Raw genomic sequence first — 15,626 nt, 5'->3', positions numbered from 1 at the left:
GTCCTAGCAGCCATGGCATCAACACAAGTTGCTCTCGCTAATGTCATAAAAATACATTCATAAACGTCAAGTAAAACGTCCAGTGAAAGAGTTGTTGAAAGTTTAATTCACTACCCCCATGTGAATTTGTTAAAATTTTAAATTTGGCCCCAAGGACTTTCATATTTTATGAATGAAGGAGATGTTCCAAGGCAAAATAATTGCATTCGTTAAGTTATTAATTGTTTTTTCATTTCAAAGTTGGCATATACAGGCCTAATATTCTTTTTAATGTTTAATTGAAGTACTTAATACTGATTTGTTCTCATTTTAAGATTGGCTTTCTTATGGTGTGTTTATGTTTATTTAAAGTGCTTAATACAGATTTGTTTTCATTTTAAGATTGACTTTCTTATGGTGTGTTACAACGAATGAACATTTAGTATAGGTTACTACTGTTCCTTCGTTTCCTTTGTGCAAATTATTAGTCTAATTTTATATGGAAACTGTCTTACATGGGATGTGAGCAAAGAATAACCATGCAGTCTAATACGGTTTTGTTTTTCATCAAAATTATGAATATTATTTTGTTCTCATTTTAGAAATGACCTGCATATACGATGTATAATCATGAATAAGCGCATTATAGGCCTATTCTTGTTTAACATTATTTCGTGAATGTTAATATTGATTCTGATTTAAAAACTAACTTGCATATATAGATTTTAATGAAATCGACGACACTTTCAGCTTTCATTATGCACAATTATTTTTTCCTGTGGAAAAGTGGCAAAATTAAAGGCTAAATATATATTATTCTGACATCCTTATCAATTATAAAAAAGTAAATCCGATATATCATCAATTTAGGTACGAACACGTTTCAGTTTAATAAAACGCAACTCTATGTTCTTGATTGGTACATGCTATCTGATCAGGACTGACAGCGAAGTGCAAATTGGGCAAAAAAAAAGTAGCTTCGCCAGATTGACGTTGAAGTGTGCATGCACAGCCGTTAGGCTGGAGGTTCATCGATTGAGATGATCTGTTTACTCAGGCCGCCTGTGTAGGAGAGGAAAACCGTTAGCCTAAGAGCTAGCCAAGATTTATTTGACATGCGCCCTACAAAAGCTTTGACTGTTTGGTATGGTGGAGGTACCCTGCCTGACTACAGATCTCTTTGTCTGGAGTGCAGCTAATGGTGGGCATGGCCAGGGAAGGCTTTTAATTACTGCCTCTAATTAATTTTTATTTAATTTAGCACAACAAGGCTGGTTATCACATTGTTCATTAGGAATGTATCGTGTATTACAAATCAGCAACATAAGACCATTATTTTTGGTGGGAAGGTCACTTAAGATAAACACTAAGTAGTACTAATTAAGGCTTTTATTTGACATCGAAGCTACATCGGTGTAATCACCTGGAAAAAGTTAAGCAAGCTCTAAATACCTAGAATGATTAACCTGACATTTTTTTCTATTGGAAAAGTCATTTAAGACAATCTCAATGTCACCACTGGGTGGTTATTACTAGTAATTAGTGGTTTTAATTGACATATGAGCTACAATGCAGCAGCCACCTGGAAAATGTTAAGTATAGATCATACATCCATAATACCAACTTAAGGCAAAATGTTCTGGTGGAAAGGTCATTTGAGACAAGTTCAAGGTCATCACTGTATGATTTTCCAGACGTCAATGTACCTAAAACTAGATTGTACGGTACATTATAAACATAATGTAACTAAATGCATTCCAGAAACCATTTATAATGTGGATTATGCTGTGGACCCTACATCTATCACCAACAAGGATAGATAATGTGGTATAAAGGTTTTGCAAGACTTGACTGCCCTAATGTTGCTAGTCATTGAGGAATGGTTACTGCTGAGCACCAACACAATATGCAGTACAAAGTGTCCCAAGGTTCATATTCATCCCCATTCAGTTGTCATCCATCTTCTACCATTGGATTCTGATGTATGCACTTTTCATGTGTGTCTGCCCACATTTTAGCAACGTACTTTGCCTGCTGATTTGCTGGATGACCTCTGTCTCACATGGTGGGATCACAAAAGCATCAATCCCTTTTAGTTTTTCAACTGGAGTTCTGGACCTGGCCTTTGTTGCATACGCTCTTTCAAATACCTTGTAGCAATGACTGTTTAGGAAGTGTGCTTGACTGGCATTGCTTTGGTGGAGACGAACAAGAGTAGCCTCTTGGAACTTCTAGAAATGCAAAGCTCCACCAGCTGTGCCTGGCTCAATTGATGCCAATGACATAGATGGCATTTATCTAATTCATCTTTTTCCGCAACACATCCCAGCAACATATGGAGCCTTGGCCACAAAGATTTTAAGACAAGCCACTTCCTTTACCAACTTCAGGGTTCACCTGGAATTTGTTTTGTACCCTGTGCCATAAATAAAAGACAGTGAAAGGGCACTAAGAGGCTTGGGTGTCACTGAAAAAAGGGAGTACACCATAACTGGTCCAGAACAGTGTAGACCAAGAGATATTGAAGAGAGCCTGAAATCATGATCATTCAAAGAACAAATTACGAAATTTCTTGCAAAGAAATGTGTAAATCAGCTGAATGCACAGAAAATCCATTGTAAAACCCACCCTGATCTTGCTGGACCCATGGCTAGACCTTCACTTAAATGTTTGTTGATATTACCCTTCATGCCAGATCATCATAGTTCCGCCACATCCAGGGACATAGAACCTACCCAGTCAGGCGAAAATTTCCAACAACACTAGCCATTTTTTGCTTCTTTGATATTTAATATCAATGTCAACAAATATATACAAAATTAACTATTCGCTACTAAGTTTTAAAGAATTGACCAAAATAACTTCCTAGCAGCTTTAAGTCATATATCAATAGACAGAGAAAACAGTGACTGTTAATGAAACACTTTGTGAAATATTAATGGCCTGGGTCTCTTTAATTATTCACCATTACTCTTACTTACACTCATCACTAATGAAGTGATCTGAGCAGATTTTCGTATGTCTTGACAGCTGAAAATGAGTCCTGTTTATCCTGGAAATCCATAGTGCTCTCCTTCTTTCACTAATCTCTTTGAGTTTCATCCTTGATTTCTCACAACAGCAGGGACTGAGTAATACAACTTGCCGTCTCTGTTTGCCCTATTATGGCACCCAAACACACTGCAAGTGTTTACCAAATTTAAAGGATTAATAGATTCAATATCATTGTAAATTTCTGAAAAACTGTTCTTATCATGATTGCGTGTCACTTTTGCTCAGCACAGCTGACCTACATGGCCGACCTCCATGTTTACATCCGGACCTCATTCTGAATCGAACACTGTCTATACTTTTTTAATGGCATTATGGGGTCCTTTCCAAGATGTAACCCAATAGAAATCCTAGAAACAGATTCTCTTGGCTCTTAAATGTAGGCATAAATAAAAATGACATGCCTCTATCTTTCTTAGTTGCAGAATTAACAGCAAAAGGTTTCATGGCAGCCATCTTGTATGCCATCTTTATCACAATGGTAAATATAATAGTAGGAGCCCGGGTAATATCTTCAATTAACTCTTATAACCATTAAAACATTAGCTGAATAATGATTGGTGTATTTATTTCAACAATGGTATACGTACTCAGTGTCAGAAATCGAAACTAGCAAATTTTTCAAAAGAGGTAGTTAAAATGAGCACTTGAGCCAAATGCCATGCTTGTATCACAAACTGAAGTATTTTTCTACTTATCAGCTGTACTGGTAGTATTAGTTGGATAACAAGTCTTTAGCACAAATAACCCACATACTTAACCTAGGGGACAAATATCACATTTTTAGAGCCACTTTAAGCACTTTAGGCCTAAATAAAACATTTAGGCCTAGGCGTAAGCTGGGTCTTAATACTTCTGTAAGCCTTGACTAAACCATTAAAGCATACAAGGCTTAATAACCGTTGAGAGAATGAGAATTAGATAGAATTTGTTATTTCACCAATTAAAGAGAGAATAAAGCTGATAGCAAATTTTATTTCACCAACTGCTGGGGAACAAACCTGAAGCTGCATTTCATTCCCCAACCATTGGTATATAAAGGATGTTGTGGCCAACCGCCGATTGTTGGTGAATAACCCATATATTGCAAGTTATTTCCCTAACCTTAATTCAAATAACGATTGTGTGCGATAGATGCGCGTGTTACCTATCCCCAAAACAATGGGGTTGATCTAATATTGGCACTTTTTGTGACTTTACGAACTGTAAGAGCTTTATAGCTTATATAGTACGACCAATTCAACAAAGGTTGGTGATACTTATTTTGCACTTACCTATTAAGGGTATAAATTGTTTATATCATACTTCTTGCACTGTATGTATTATCAACATGGCTCAAAGTCATCTAGAATCCTGCAACATCAATTATAATAATGTATCATCAACATGATTCAAAGGCATCTAGAATCCTGAAACATCAATTATAATAATGTATCATCAACATGGTTCAAAGGCATCTAGAATCCTGAAACATCAATTATAATAATGTATCATCAACATGGTTCAAAGGCATCTAGAATCCTGCAACATCAATTATAATAATGTATCATCAACATGGTTCAAAGGCATCTAGAATCCTGCAACATCAATTATAATAATGTATCATCAACATGGTTCAAAGGCATCTAGAATCCTGAAACATCAATTATAATAATGTATCATCAACATGGTTCAAAGGCATCTAGAATCCTGCAACATCAATTATAATAATGTATCATCAACATGGTTCAAAGGCATCTAGAATCCTGCAACATCAATTATAATAATGTATCATCAACATGGTTCAAAGGCATCTAGAATCTTACAACATCAATTATAATAATTCACTGGTTTACAAAGAAATTTAGGCAAGCACAAAAATACCCGTTTTTACCTACCTAATTTGGGGGTGCTGAATTCAAATTTGAAATCCGTTTTTACTCATCACCTCTAGTTATCTATCCTGTTTTATCTGTTATAAGCTGCTGCAACTCTTGAAATGTGCACATATATTCTCTGTTTATACTAAAATGAGACTATTTAAAAGCCAGAAAACTAGAGGTGATAGAGCAAAACTATTTATAAATTTGAATTCAGCACACCCAAATTAGCATAAAACACCTATCCCCATTCTTGCCTCAGACCAAATTTTTTTTTTTTTTGTAAACCAGTGTAATCATTACATATGCTGAAATATCGCTGTATTGGGTGTAAGACTACATTCCCTTAGTAAGCATAGCCAGTTATCTATTTGGTAAACTGGCCTTATGCCAACGCAGGCTCTAGCTTGCAGAGCAGCCCTTAAAATATATTATGGAGGGGACAAGGCACGAAATCTAAAGAAATTATTAATTAAAGTTAAGGAGTAGAAAACTAAAGCTTTAGGAAGAATCACAGCTGATTAGTTCGGTCTAATAATGTTAGAGAGACCGACAAAAAAGAAAGAGAAAAAAAAAAGCTACTGATTTGGAGAATCAGTGTAGCTAAAACCCAAATCGAATTGTGGCAGCATTTCAAAGTGAAGGGACGGGACAATGGACAGTCAGGTTCAGTTAACTTCATGTTTTTTTTTTTCTTTTTTTTATTCACTGAAGGTAATTCAGATTGGGTGTTCCAGACATCATAATTTCCTTGACTGTTACAGTTAGACAATTACATCCATTCTCAGTTACAGCAAGACCTACGTCATTATCATCACTGCATCCAACGCCGTGCAACATACAATGGTTCTATGAAATTGCGCCACTTGTGTATTTACCGTATTTTCAATTCCACAAATCTCCAATCATCAAAGTCAGACTAGGTCTCTTAATTTGCTGGTATGTACGAACATACCCACACCGTTGAACTAGTTTTAAACACCGATCCGGTCAAACTGGTTTGACGCATAGTTCAAACCATCCACTTTTGTATCAAAAAGTTAATGGGATCACCCTTAAGGTGTTTACCAAGTAATGTCTCCTTCCAAATACGACTAGGTCTAATAACCGCCGATGTGTTTTTCCTCAGTCAATATAACATAATCATGCACTTCAATGCAATCAGGGCCCAAGAAGATGGGGGACGGGGGCCGGGAAGGGGTACTATTTCCCCTCGGAGGAATTCCCGGAGCCAGGCAGTCTTGGGGGAAGGGGTACTAATATCCCCTTGGAGGAATTCCCGGAGCCCGGCAGTCTGGGGGGATGGGGGAGAGGGGTACTAATTTATTTTAACTTTTCTTCCTAGAAGAATAAACAGAATCAAAGAATGAAGGATGCTCAAGGCGCCCGTGTTCCTCTAACAATTAAACTAATTGAACAGGATACTGAAAGCAACATTGACACAGTAGCAATTGCATAATGAAAGCAATCGTGCCTAGATATTTCAAGTAGTTTAACAACTACAACATGCAGGCATAGACCTTTACACCCAAAAGAGAAAGTCTGACGTAAACCGAAAATGATGAAGCGTAGGTCTCAAGAATTATAAACTCTTAGCTACTTCAAGTTTGCACTACGCCTTGCTTATATTTAGACCGACAGAGATACGTCAATATTCATGCAAATTACATAAAATTAATAAACGCTTGGACCTAGTAGAGGTATCCTTTAATTCCCCTTACCTCATTAATATTAGTGAACGAGGATCGAGCCATTCACTGGCTCATGATGAACACGAGTAGATCGTAGTACCATAGAGTCAAGTCGTTGGTTTGAGATTAAGCCAGCCTTGTGCTGGCACAGGCTCTTGCTTCGAACTATCCACGAAGAGGGAGCACTTACATTATCTGCACCAGCACTACTATATTTCACCGACGTAGGTAGATCCTCTTTGAACGTTTCTTCCTAAAAGCTGTTCTCACTGGGCTTGTTTGCTTCGGCACTGCATCTCACTCTCTCTTGAGTTTTCTGTAAATGTATTGTACGTTGTTCCCCACTTATTTAGTTGACATGAATGCTCCCTATAAGAACTCCATTCAAAATTGCTAACGCCAGTGTCAGTGTCACACTGAGACAGACCGTCACAGACAGTGTCACAGTGTTGCCAGAGCATCTTTCCAAAAATGTGAAAACCTTGAAAATTAAGTAAAATTGTGTACTACATTGTTTCAACCATAGAGGGTATATATAATAGTAGGGATCAAAATAATAAAATAATGTATAGTACCACGTTGGGCAGGGAGATTGTCACTTCAGTGATATACATCATATACTACTGATCTCAGATAGAGGATGAGGGCAAAATGGCAGAGGGAGGACACGATAGAGAATAAACGAATGGAGAAGGAGAGAGAAACAAAGCATTGTATTATAATAATAATGATGATGATAACATATTTGGAATATGAATTTATATATATATATATATATATATATATATATATATATATATATATATATACATACTATATATATATATATATATATATATATATATATACTATATATATGTGGTGCATAGAGAATACAATTTGGATAAGGCCTAGACTTTTTTTTCAACAACGAAATTCTGTCCTTTTGACATAAAATTTTTAACAATATATAGGCTACCCTACCCTTTTATAAAATAGTGCTCATCGAAAATTGCCTAATATTTTCAGTGAGGTCAAGCTTATCCTTATCACTTATTATTATATAACTATCCATCATTACTGTTAACCGACTCGAGGTGAAATCAGCACACCGTAGGAAAACACAGCTCTAATGCGCCTCTAAAAATGCATGTTTTAATTTCCTTCATTTTGATTAATAACTACTTTTAATTTTTTTTAAATTATGTTAAGCTTTTGCTGCATTTAGTAACAGAGGGGGTGGCGGTTTATGCTTTCTTGTACGTAGGCCTATATTGATTTTACTTTACCTCACATCAGCCTTGCCCACTCATAATGTCTATCAATGTCAAAATATAATACACCGATACGCGAAGTCAGATCCCAGTGATGTTTAGATTTATTTATTTATTTATTTTTTATTTTGGTATAGCAGCCAATAAATTGCAAAATGTGAGAAAAGGCAGAAACGTATTTAAAAAAAACCGTTAGCATTTTGAATACTTGGCTTCATAAGGCTCATAGGATAAGCACATAGGTACCTCATTTTTCATTTTATAATATATCTTTTTGCAACATTTCATACATCGATAATCTTAAGGTTTCCATAGAAAACTGCTCGGTTTTGTTAATAGCCAGTTCTCAAGTGCTTTCCCGCCAGAATTTTAAAGAGCCTTTATTTAACTTCCCATCCCAGTGCACTAAAGGTTTTATCCGTTCCATTTTTATGACGTGATTTCTACGTCATTTCATACAGCAAGCAATATATTGGAAGTCAGTACTGATATCAGTGAAAGAAAAAACAATAGCAAGTATGCAAGATTCGGACTGGAAAGTAAATATGTGAATTCCGATTAAACCAATCAGCAGCCGATGTCATGAGCAGTGTTACCATGACATACTGTGAATGATGAAAATAATTCGATGGCAGACCAGCGAACATTGACCATGCACAGTCATGAAATAATATATTATAAAAGGAATCTGCATGATTTCTAGGTTATTCATAAACACTGTTTCGTGTACCAGCATATTGAGATGGACATATTAAAGAGCATTAAGTCAAGACTACTACTTTCATATTCTGAACAGCCAAAATAATGCAACGTATTTCCCAAGTTGCTACAATTAAAAGAAAATAATCTGATAGTAAACAACTTTATTAAACTTATTAAAAACAAAACAGGTCATCGGTAATTACTGTGGACTACGAATTAGGATAATTAAAGAAGTTGTTTTGCTCACGTAAACATATCCGACTTAAATAAAGTATTCTCCCATAAGGCAAAAAAATTATAATCTATACATTTCTTGGTTGCTGTTCTTACTACTTTCAGACTTTCCTCCTCAGATTATGGGTTATCCATAATCTGGGTAAGTCAAACTATGATACATTTCTTATCATTTGTTTGGTATGGAGCATTCTTTATAAGCGTTTAAGTTAATAACCTGATTCTTACTTTAGTTTTCATCCCATTTATAATACGAAAAATTCTTTCAACTGCAGTACTTGAGCCAGGGGCAAATAATTATTTTTCTGTGAAATGTTATTGGGCAGCCGACTTCAACCTTGCAAATAATTGATTCAGTATCCCAAGTTACCCTTTTACGCCACAAAAAACCAAATTCGTAGCTAGAATGAACTTTATTAGTATAAATATGTCTGCCAAATAATTTTACATTGCCTAATCAAAGCCTAGACATCTACATAGTACTAAAACGCTGAAGAGTTAGCCTGTTTGCCCTAAGCACACGATCAAGTGTTATTTTCACTGTTCTTCCCCGTCCCTCCTCTTCACTCTTCCATCTCCCTTCCGTCTCCCCTCCCCCTCTCTTTCCTCTCCTCCTCCTCCTCCTTCCCTCATCCCTTCCTTCCCCTCCTGCTCCCTGAGAAGTGGCAGTAAAGATGTGAAGCTCGCTTCAAACTCTGGTTTTCTTTCCGGCGATGCATGGTGAGCTGACCATGTGAGGTTAAAAGCCTACTGAATCCTGAGACGCCATTATTTTAAGTCTTTTGGCTGCCATATTGGCAGCCAAAAAACTTTCTTTATATAATGATGTGAAATTAGTAACACTAAATACATTTTATTTTCGCTTTGGAGAATGTCAAAACTGTGTGTAACAAACCAAGTGGGTAAAAAAAAATGACCAGATTTATATGGGTCCCATGTTACAACCTTGACTGGCGGCCATTTTGAAAAACGGAAGACATTTTGGAATTTTGAGTGGATATCCAGTAATTCTAAAAAAAATCTGTACCATTAACTGAAGTATTGTAGTGAAAAAAATTAATTATCTGCTGCAGTATGTTTGTTTGTACACCGGAAGTTAAACGGGGCTGGTGCTGCCTCTAGACTTCCCTTCCCCCTCTCTTCCCCGTCCCCTTCTTCCCCCTTCCCCAAATTTTCAACATCAAGCGAACCAACGGGTCAAGGGACAAGCGCTGGGGCCTGTTAGATCATTCAGCGCTGAGAAGGAAATTTCTTGTATTTTAAGGCGAATGTTGAGGTAGCGAGAGCTTCCCCTTGTTTATTTTGATCGTCAAGTTGTCAGCCAAAAAAGTTGGGCTGAATGGAAAATATGTATTTCTTTCACAAGTCTGCGCTATATTACATAGTGTTTATAATAAGTGTAATTGGATTTATCGATATCTGCTTTTCTTAAACAGGCCAGGGTACAACACGCCCTTATCCAATATTTTTTCTTGGTCTGATTTGCTTTACTTGTAAAATTGTTCGAATGACAGATGACATGCATTTCACTAATTACAAAACAGGAAAATGCTCCATTTATTTAACCTCAAGTCTAGGATACCAGATGGTGTTTAGCCTTGCCCAGTTCTCTCTCTCTCTCTCTCTCTCTCTCTCTCTCTCTCTCTCTCTCTCGTTACATGTTCACCACGATCACCAGCAAGTTACCAACTTTGCCCAAGATTTATAACCTGACTTTTCTTCAGTCTTCAAATCATTCTTTTTTATTGCATTCAAACCTTCAATCCTGCACTGTTTACCGCTTTGCCGTTGTTCGTCAACCAGAGTCGTAAATCCTTCTGGTTCTCGAGGTTTTAATAAAACAAGTGGTTACGTTCGTCTATTTTTGTTTGTCCGTGTTTTATTGATAGTTCATGAAACAACGAATCTTCTCAGTACCTGGTTATTCACCTGAAAATGAATTGTAAACGGCATGCTACTGAGATCTAACCTTCAGTGCCCCCTGCGATTAAATGAACATAGGCCTAGCACCTCATTACTAAGATCAGCGTTTTCAACCTTAAACCACATCATCGGAAAATGGTGTGAGGAATAAATTGTTCCTCGCCGAAGTTCTTACTACAGTAATATATACTTCGACTGACATTATATCAGATGTTAAGTGCTGTCGAATGAGACATTTTATGTGCCTTTTAATCTCATAAAATGCCATCAGATTACAATAAGAACTATATACATATATATACACGCACACACACACACACACACACACACACATATATATATATATATATATATATATATATATATATATATATATATATATATATATATATATATATAGTTTCTTACTGTAATCTGATGGCATTTTATGAGGTTAAAAGGAACACATATATATATATATATATATAATATATATATATATATATATATATGTATATATCTATATATGTATATAATATACATATATATATATATATATATATATATATATGTGTGTGTGTGTGTGTGTGTGTGTGTCTGTGTGTGTGTGTTTGTGTGTGTGTGTGTAGATAGATACATACATGCATACATAGATTGATAGATACATATATGCTGTATATGTAACGTGTGTCTATATAATATTTGAATGGAATGTCCTTGCCAGATGCACGATTATAGTTAACTTTGACCTTCATATTAATAATGATAATAATAACAATAATAAAAGCTATTGAGCTAAAAGCTGCAATTTGGTGTGTTTGATGATTGGAGGTTGGATGATCAACATACCAATTTGTATTCTTCTAGCCTCAGTAGTTTATAAGATCTGAGGGCGGACAGTAAAAAATTGCGCAGACGGACAGACAAAGCCGGCACAATATCTTTCTTTTGCAGAAAACTAAAAGCTGATAATCGTTGCCAGAATCTCAGCATACAATCTCTCAATCTCTCATTTTAGCGGTCGCATTTGCCGTCTATAAAGGCGAGTTTATACTAGACTTCACCCCACGCTTCATGTGTAAGACTCATCACCAACTCCTCCCAAATTCTTGTTAGCCCCACCTACTGGACTGCTCATCAAGAGTCACGCCACACTACTCTTCTTCTTCCCTGTTGGTTCTCATTTTTATATGGGGTCGCCGTTTCGTCCACACCACTAAGTCACCCTAATGAGCACTCCAGTAGGCCGGGCTAACGAGAAATTGGGAGGAGTTGGTGATGAGTCTTACACATGCACCGTGGGATGAAGCATAGTGTAAACTCATTAAGGTGGGTTTACACGAGGCTTCACCCCGCAGTGTATGTGTAAGACTCATCTCCAATTCTTCCCAAATTCTTTTTAGCCCTGCCTACTGGAGTGTTCATTAGGGTGACTCAGAGGTGTGGTCAAAACAGCGACCCCATATAAAAATGAGAACCAGCTGGGAAGAAGAAGAAGAGCGGTGTGGCGTGACTCTTGATGAGCAGTCCAGTAGGCGGGGCTAACAAGAATTTGGTAGCGGTTGGTGATGATTCTTATGCATGCAGCTTGAGGTGAAGCCTAGTGTAAACTCACCTTTATAGACAGCAAATACGACTGCTAAAATGAGAGATTGAGAGATTGTATGCTGAGATTCTAGCAACGATATATCAGCTTATAGTTTTCTGTAAAAAAAAGATATTGTGCCGGCTTTGTCTGTCCGTCTGCGCACTTTTTTCTGTCGGCCCTCAGAGCATATAAACTACTTTGGCTAGAGGACTGCAAATTGGTATGTTGATCATCCACCCTCCACTTATCAAGCATCATAAATTGCACCACTCTAGCTCAATATTTTTAGTTTTTTCCCTTATAAAGGTCAAAATTAACCATAATCGTTCATCTGGCAACGACATAGGACAGGCCACTACCGGACAGTCAATTAAAGATTCATGGGCCACGGCTCATACAGCATTATACCAAGAGCACTCACCAAAAGACAGCTCAGTTCAGAGGCCTTTATTATAATAGGCTGTACAGAAAACTCGGTTGTGCTGAAGAAATTAAGGTGTATGTATATATATATATATATATATATATATATATATATATATATAAAGGTATAAGCCACATATGTATGTGTATAACTGAATCACGAAAGTTTGAACGTGATAAATGCATCAAATAAAGGAATAAGCCACGAAGGAAAGTGAAACCATGGAGTAGCTGGCAAGATCTTTTGACTCCACGTGGAGCCGAAAGATCTTGCAGCTACTCCAGTGTTTCACTTTCCTTGTGGCTTATTCCTTTATATATATATATATATATATATATATATATATATATGTATGTATATATGCATATATATACCGCATATATATATATATCTATATATATATATATATATATATATATATATATATATATGTGTGTGTGTGTGTGTGTGTGTGCGTGTGTGTGTGGTGTGAATTTTACCACATCACTGTGTTTCATATACAAGTATTAAGATACAAATTTGCTGTAATATACAATTCGCTCTACCTTGGAGATAATATATTGTCATATACATTAACCGAAAGGGGAATTTTTTTACTTGATAATAAGTTCGTCGTCTCGTGGGATCGATCCAGCGACAGACCAGAACCCCGGACTGAAGTGACGGCCGTGTGGTCTAAGGCGCCTCATGGCAGTCTTGAGTTCTGGTCTGTTCATTGATCGATCCCGCGAGACGACGAACTTATTATCAACTAAAAAAATTATTCTTTGCTTAACACATATGACAATATACGTACATTATTTCCGAGATGCAGAGAATTGGTATTAAAGGACATTTGTAGCTTAATGCGCATATATATACGTGTGTGATCGTATATATCTATTTTTTCAGCTATCTATTTTCCAGTATTTCTTTCACAACCAGTCAGTATTGAGCGAACCTTCATCGTGACTATACTCTGTTTTTTTCCATCTGTCCATCCGCCTGTGGTGTTTTTGTATGGTAACATTGCGTCCCGGGCTTTAGATAGTTACATTCAACGATTATAATAATATCCTGTTTCGAATATTAACGGTGTAATTCGCATACGGTAAATTATTCAAACATTTTCAGTTGCAAATGTACACCCAGATATCCTTTTATTTACCTAAAACTTACACATAGCGTAACTATCTAAAGCCCGGGACGCAGTGTAACCATACAAAAACACCACAGGTGGATGGACAGATGAAAAAAAAAAAAAAACAGAGTATAGATGCGGCACTGTACGTAGGTAGTTCGGAAATCCTGCAAATTTCCCGGCTACGAGAAGCATCCTGTGTGATTCCCTTCCCTTCAGAAACAACCATTTTCTCTGACGAGAACTCATTCAGTGTTATCACATGTTTGGAAACGGCAGCAGCATCGTTGCCGTCCACTCGTGCCACCAGCTGTTGGCCTAGGTTGCGAAGACTATGCACAGTAACAGCCAGGTGTGTTCTAACTAGTCATCCAAAGGTCACTGGTTCCTTGTTGCGAAACAAGAGAGAAAGAAAAAAAAAATCTGGGAGTCATGTTCGTAAATCATCTTAAAACAAAGATCGCATGGGTCGCTGCGGAATCTCAACATCTGCTGTTTTGTTGACTTGTTTTGGACCTCGTCTGTAAATTCCTTTTTCTGTAGGTTACAAAAATGGTCCTTGTATGACTTTAGCCGTTTTCACTTCCCTGAACAACTGAAACTGAACTGTGTTCGTTGTACGAAGACAATGGAAGTTGTCTAATTATTATTATTATTATTATTATTATTATTATTATTCAGAAGATGAACCCTATTCATATGGAACAAGCCCACCAAAAGGAGCCATTAACTTGAAATTCGAGCCTCCGAAGAATATGGCATCCATTAGAACGAAGTGACAGGCCATGGAAAATACCGAGGAAAAGAAGAGATGTTTATTACAAAAAATAAACTAACCAATTAATAATAAATAGATGAAAAAATATGAATAAATTAGAGAGAGAGAATATTTTGTTGCGTGACATTATAACTTCAGGGTATCAAAGGATGGGCTGTACAGTCATAACCACGACAAAATCTGAACGCATTTAAGCAATCGGTGGTGTTTTATTTTAATTCTCCATCAGGTTAACGTGAAATGTCGTCATATTTTCTATTTCGGAGAACATGCGCAGAGAGTATATACCGAGATATTTCGAAGAACAGACTTTTTTTTCTAATAGAGAGAGAGAGAGAGAGATTATGCAGCTATACCCTGCTCGTAAAACGAATATGTCCATAGATTTTACTTACGATAATTGTTGAAAACGAGAGAGAGAGAGAAAAAAAAAACAGACAGACAGGCAGAGAGCTGCTGAATATTACAGTAGATTCATCTCTGACAAAATTGTCAGGTGCCTCGTTGTTGCCACCATTCCTTCCTGTACTTTCATTAAGCTTTAATTCTTAGTGCCATCTTGAGACCTTTATTTCTGAAACCTAGGCAGAGTGCTGTAGGCATTACTAATGCTTTGGTCACATTTACATACGTTCAACGTACGACCTTGTTGGCCGTACGTGCTCTACGAATTCTACAGAGCCCTGGCAACACGCACGTCAAGAATTTGTGGTCCACGTCAGACGTACGTCAAACCTACGTGTTGCACGGGGGGTGTGGGGGGGGGGGGTGGGGGGGGGGGGGAGGCAAAAACTGTGCGCAGGACCTACGGTCAACTTACGGCCAGCACGGTTGACTGTACGGCCCTTACGTGCATCCTACTGTGCCGTGCGGACAACCTGTGCTGGCCGTAAGTTGAACCTGCGGCAGTGGCCAGGTATAAATGGACCTACGTTATACCTACGTCTAGTTAATACATAGGGAGGACGTATAATCTGTTGATCCCTCCACAAATCTGCTACGTCCAAGCTACGTGCTCAAAAAGACGCTGGTTCGACGCACGTGT

At 37.1% G+C, this 15,626-nt stretch overlaps 1 long non-coding RNA gene across 1 annotated transcript; it reads right to left on the bottom strand.

Moving 5' to 3' along the window:
* Positions 1–1,453: 1,453 nt before the first annotated feature.
* On the bottom strand, positions 1,454–7,011 carry LOC135220104 (uncharacterized). The gene is made up of 3 exons (XR_010315569.1): positions 6,611–7,011; positions 4,305–4,383; positions 1,454–3,159 (listed from the first exon to the last, which is right to left on the bottom strand). It is a non-coding gene; the product is annotated as an uncharacterized LOC135220104 (long non-coding RNA).
* Between the last annotated feature and the right edge of the window lie 8,615 nt (positions 7,012–15,626).

This window comes from Macrobrachium nipponense, chromosome 1 (genome assembly GCF_015104395.2).
Source record: "Macrobrachium nipponense isolate FS-2020 chromosome 1, ASM1510439v2, whole genome shotgun sequence".
NCBI lineage: Eukaryota > Metazoa > Arthropoda > Malacostraca > Decapoda > Palaemonidae > Macrobrachium > Macrobrachium nipponense.
This window is presented reverse-complemented; position numbering and strand designations above follow the sequence as displayed.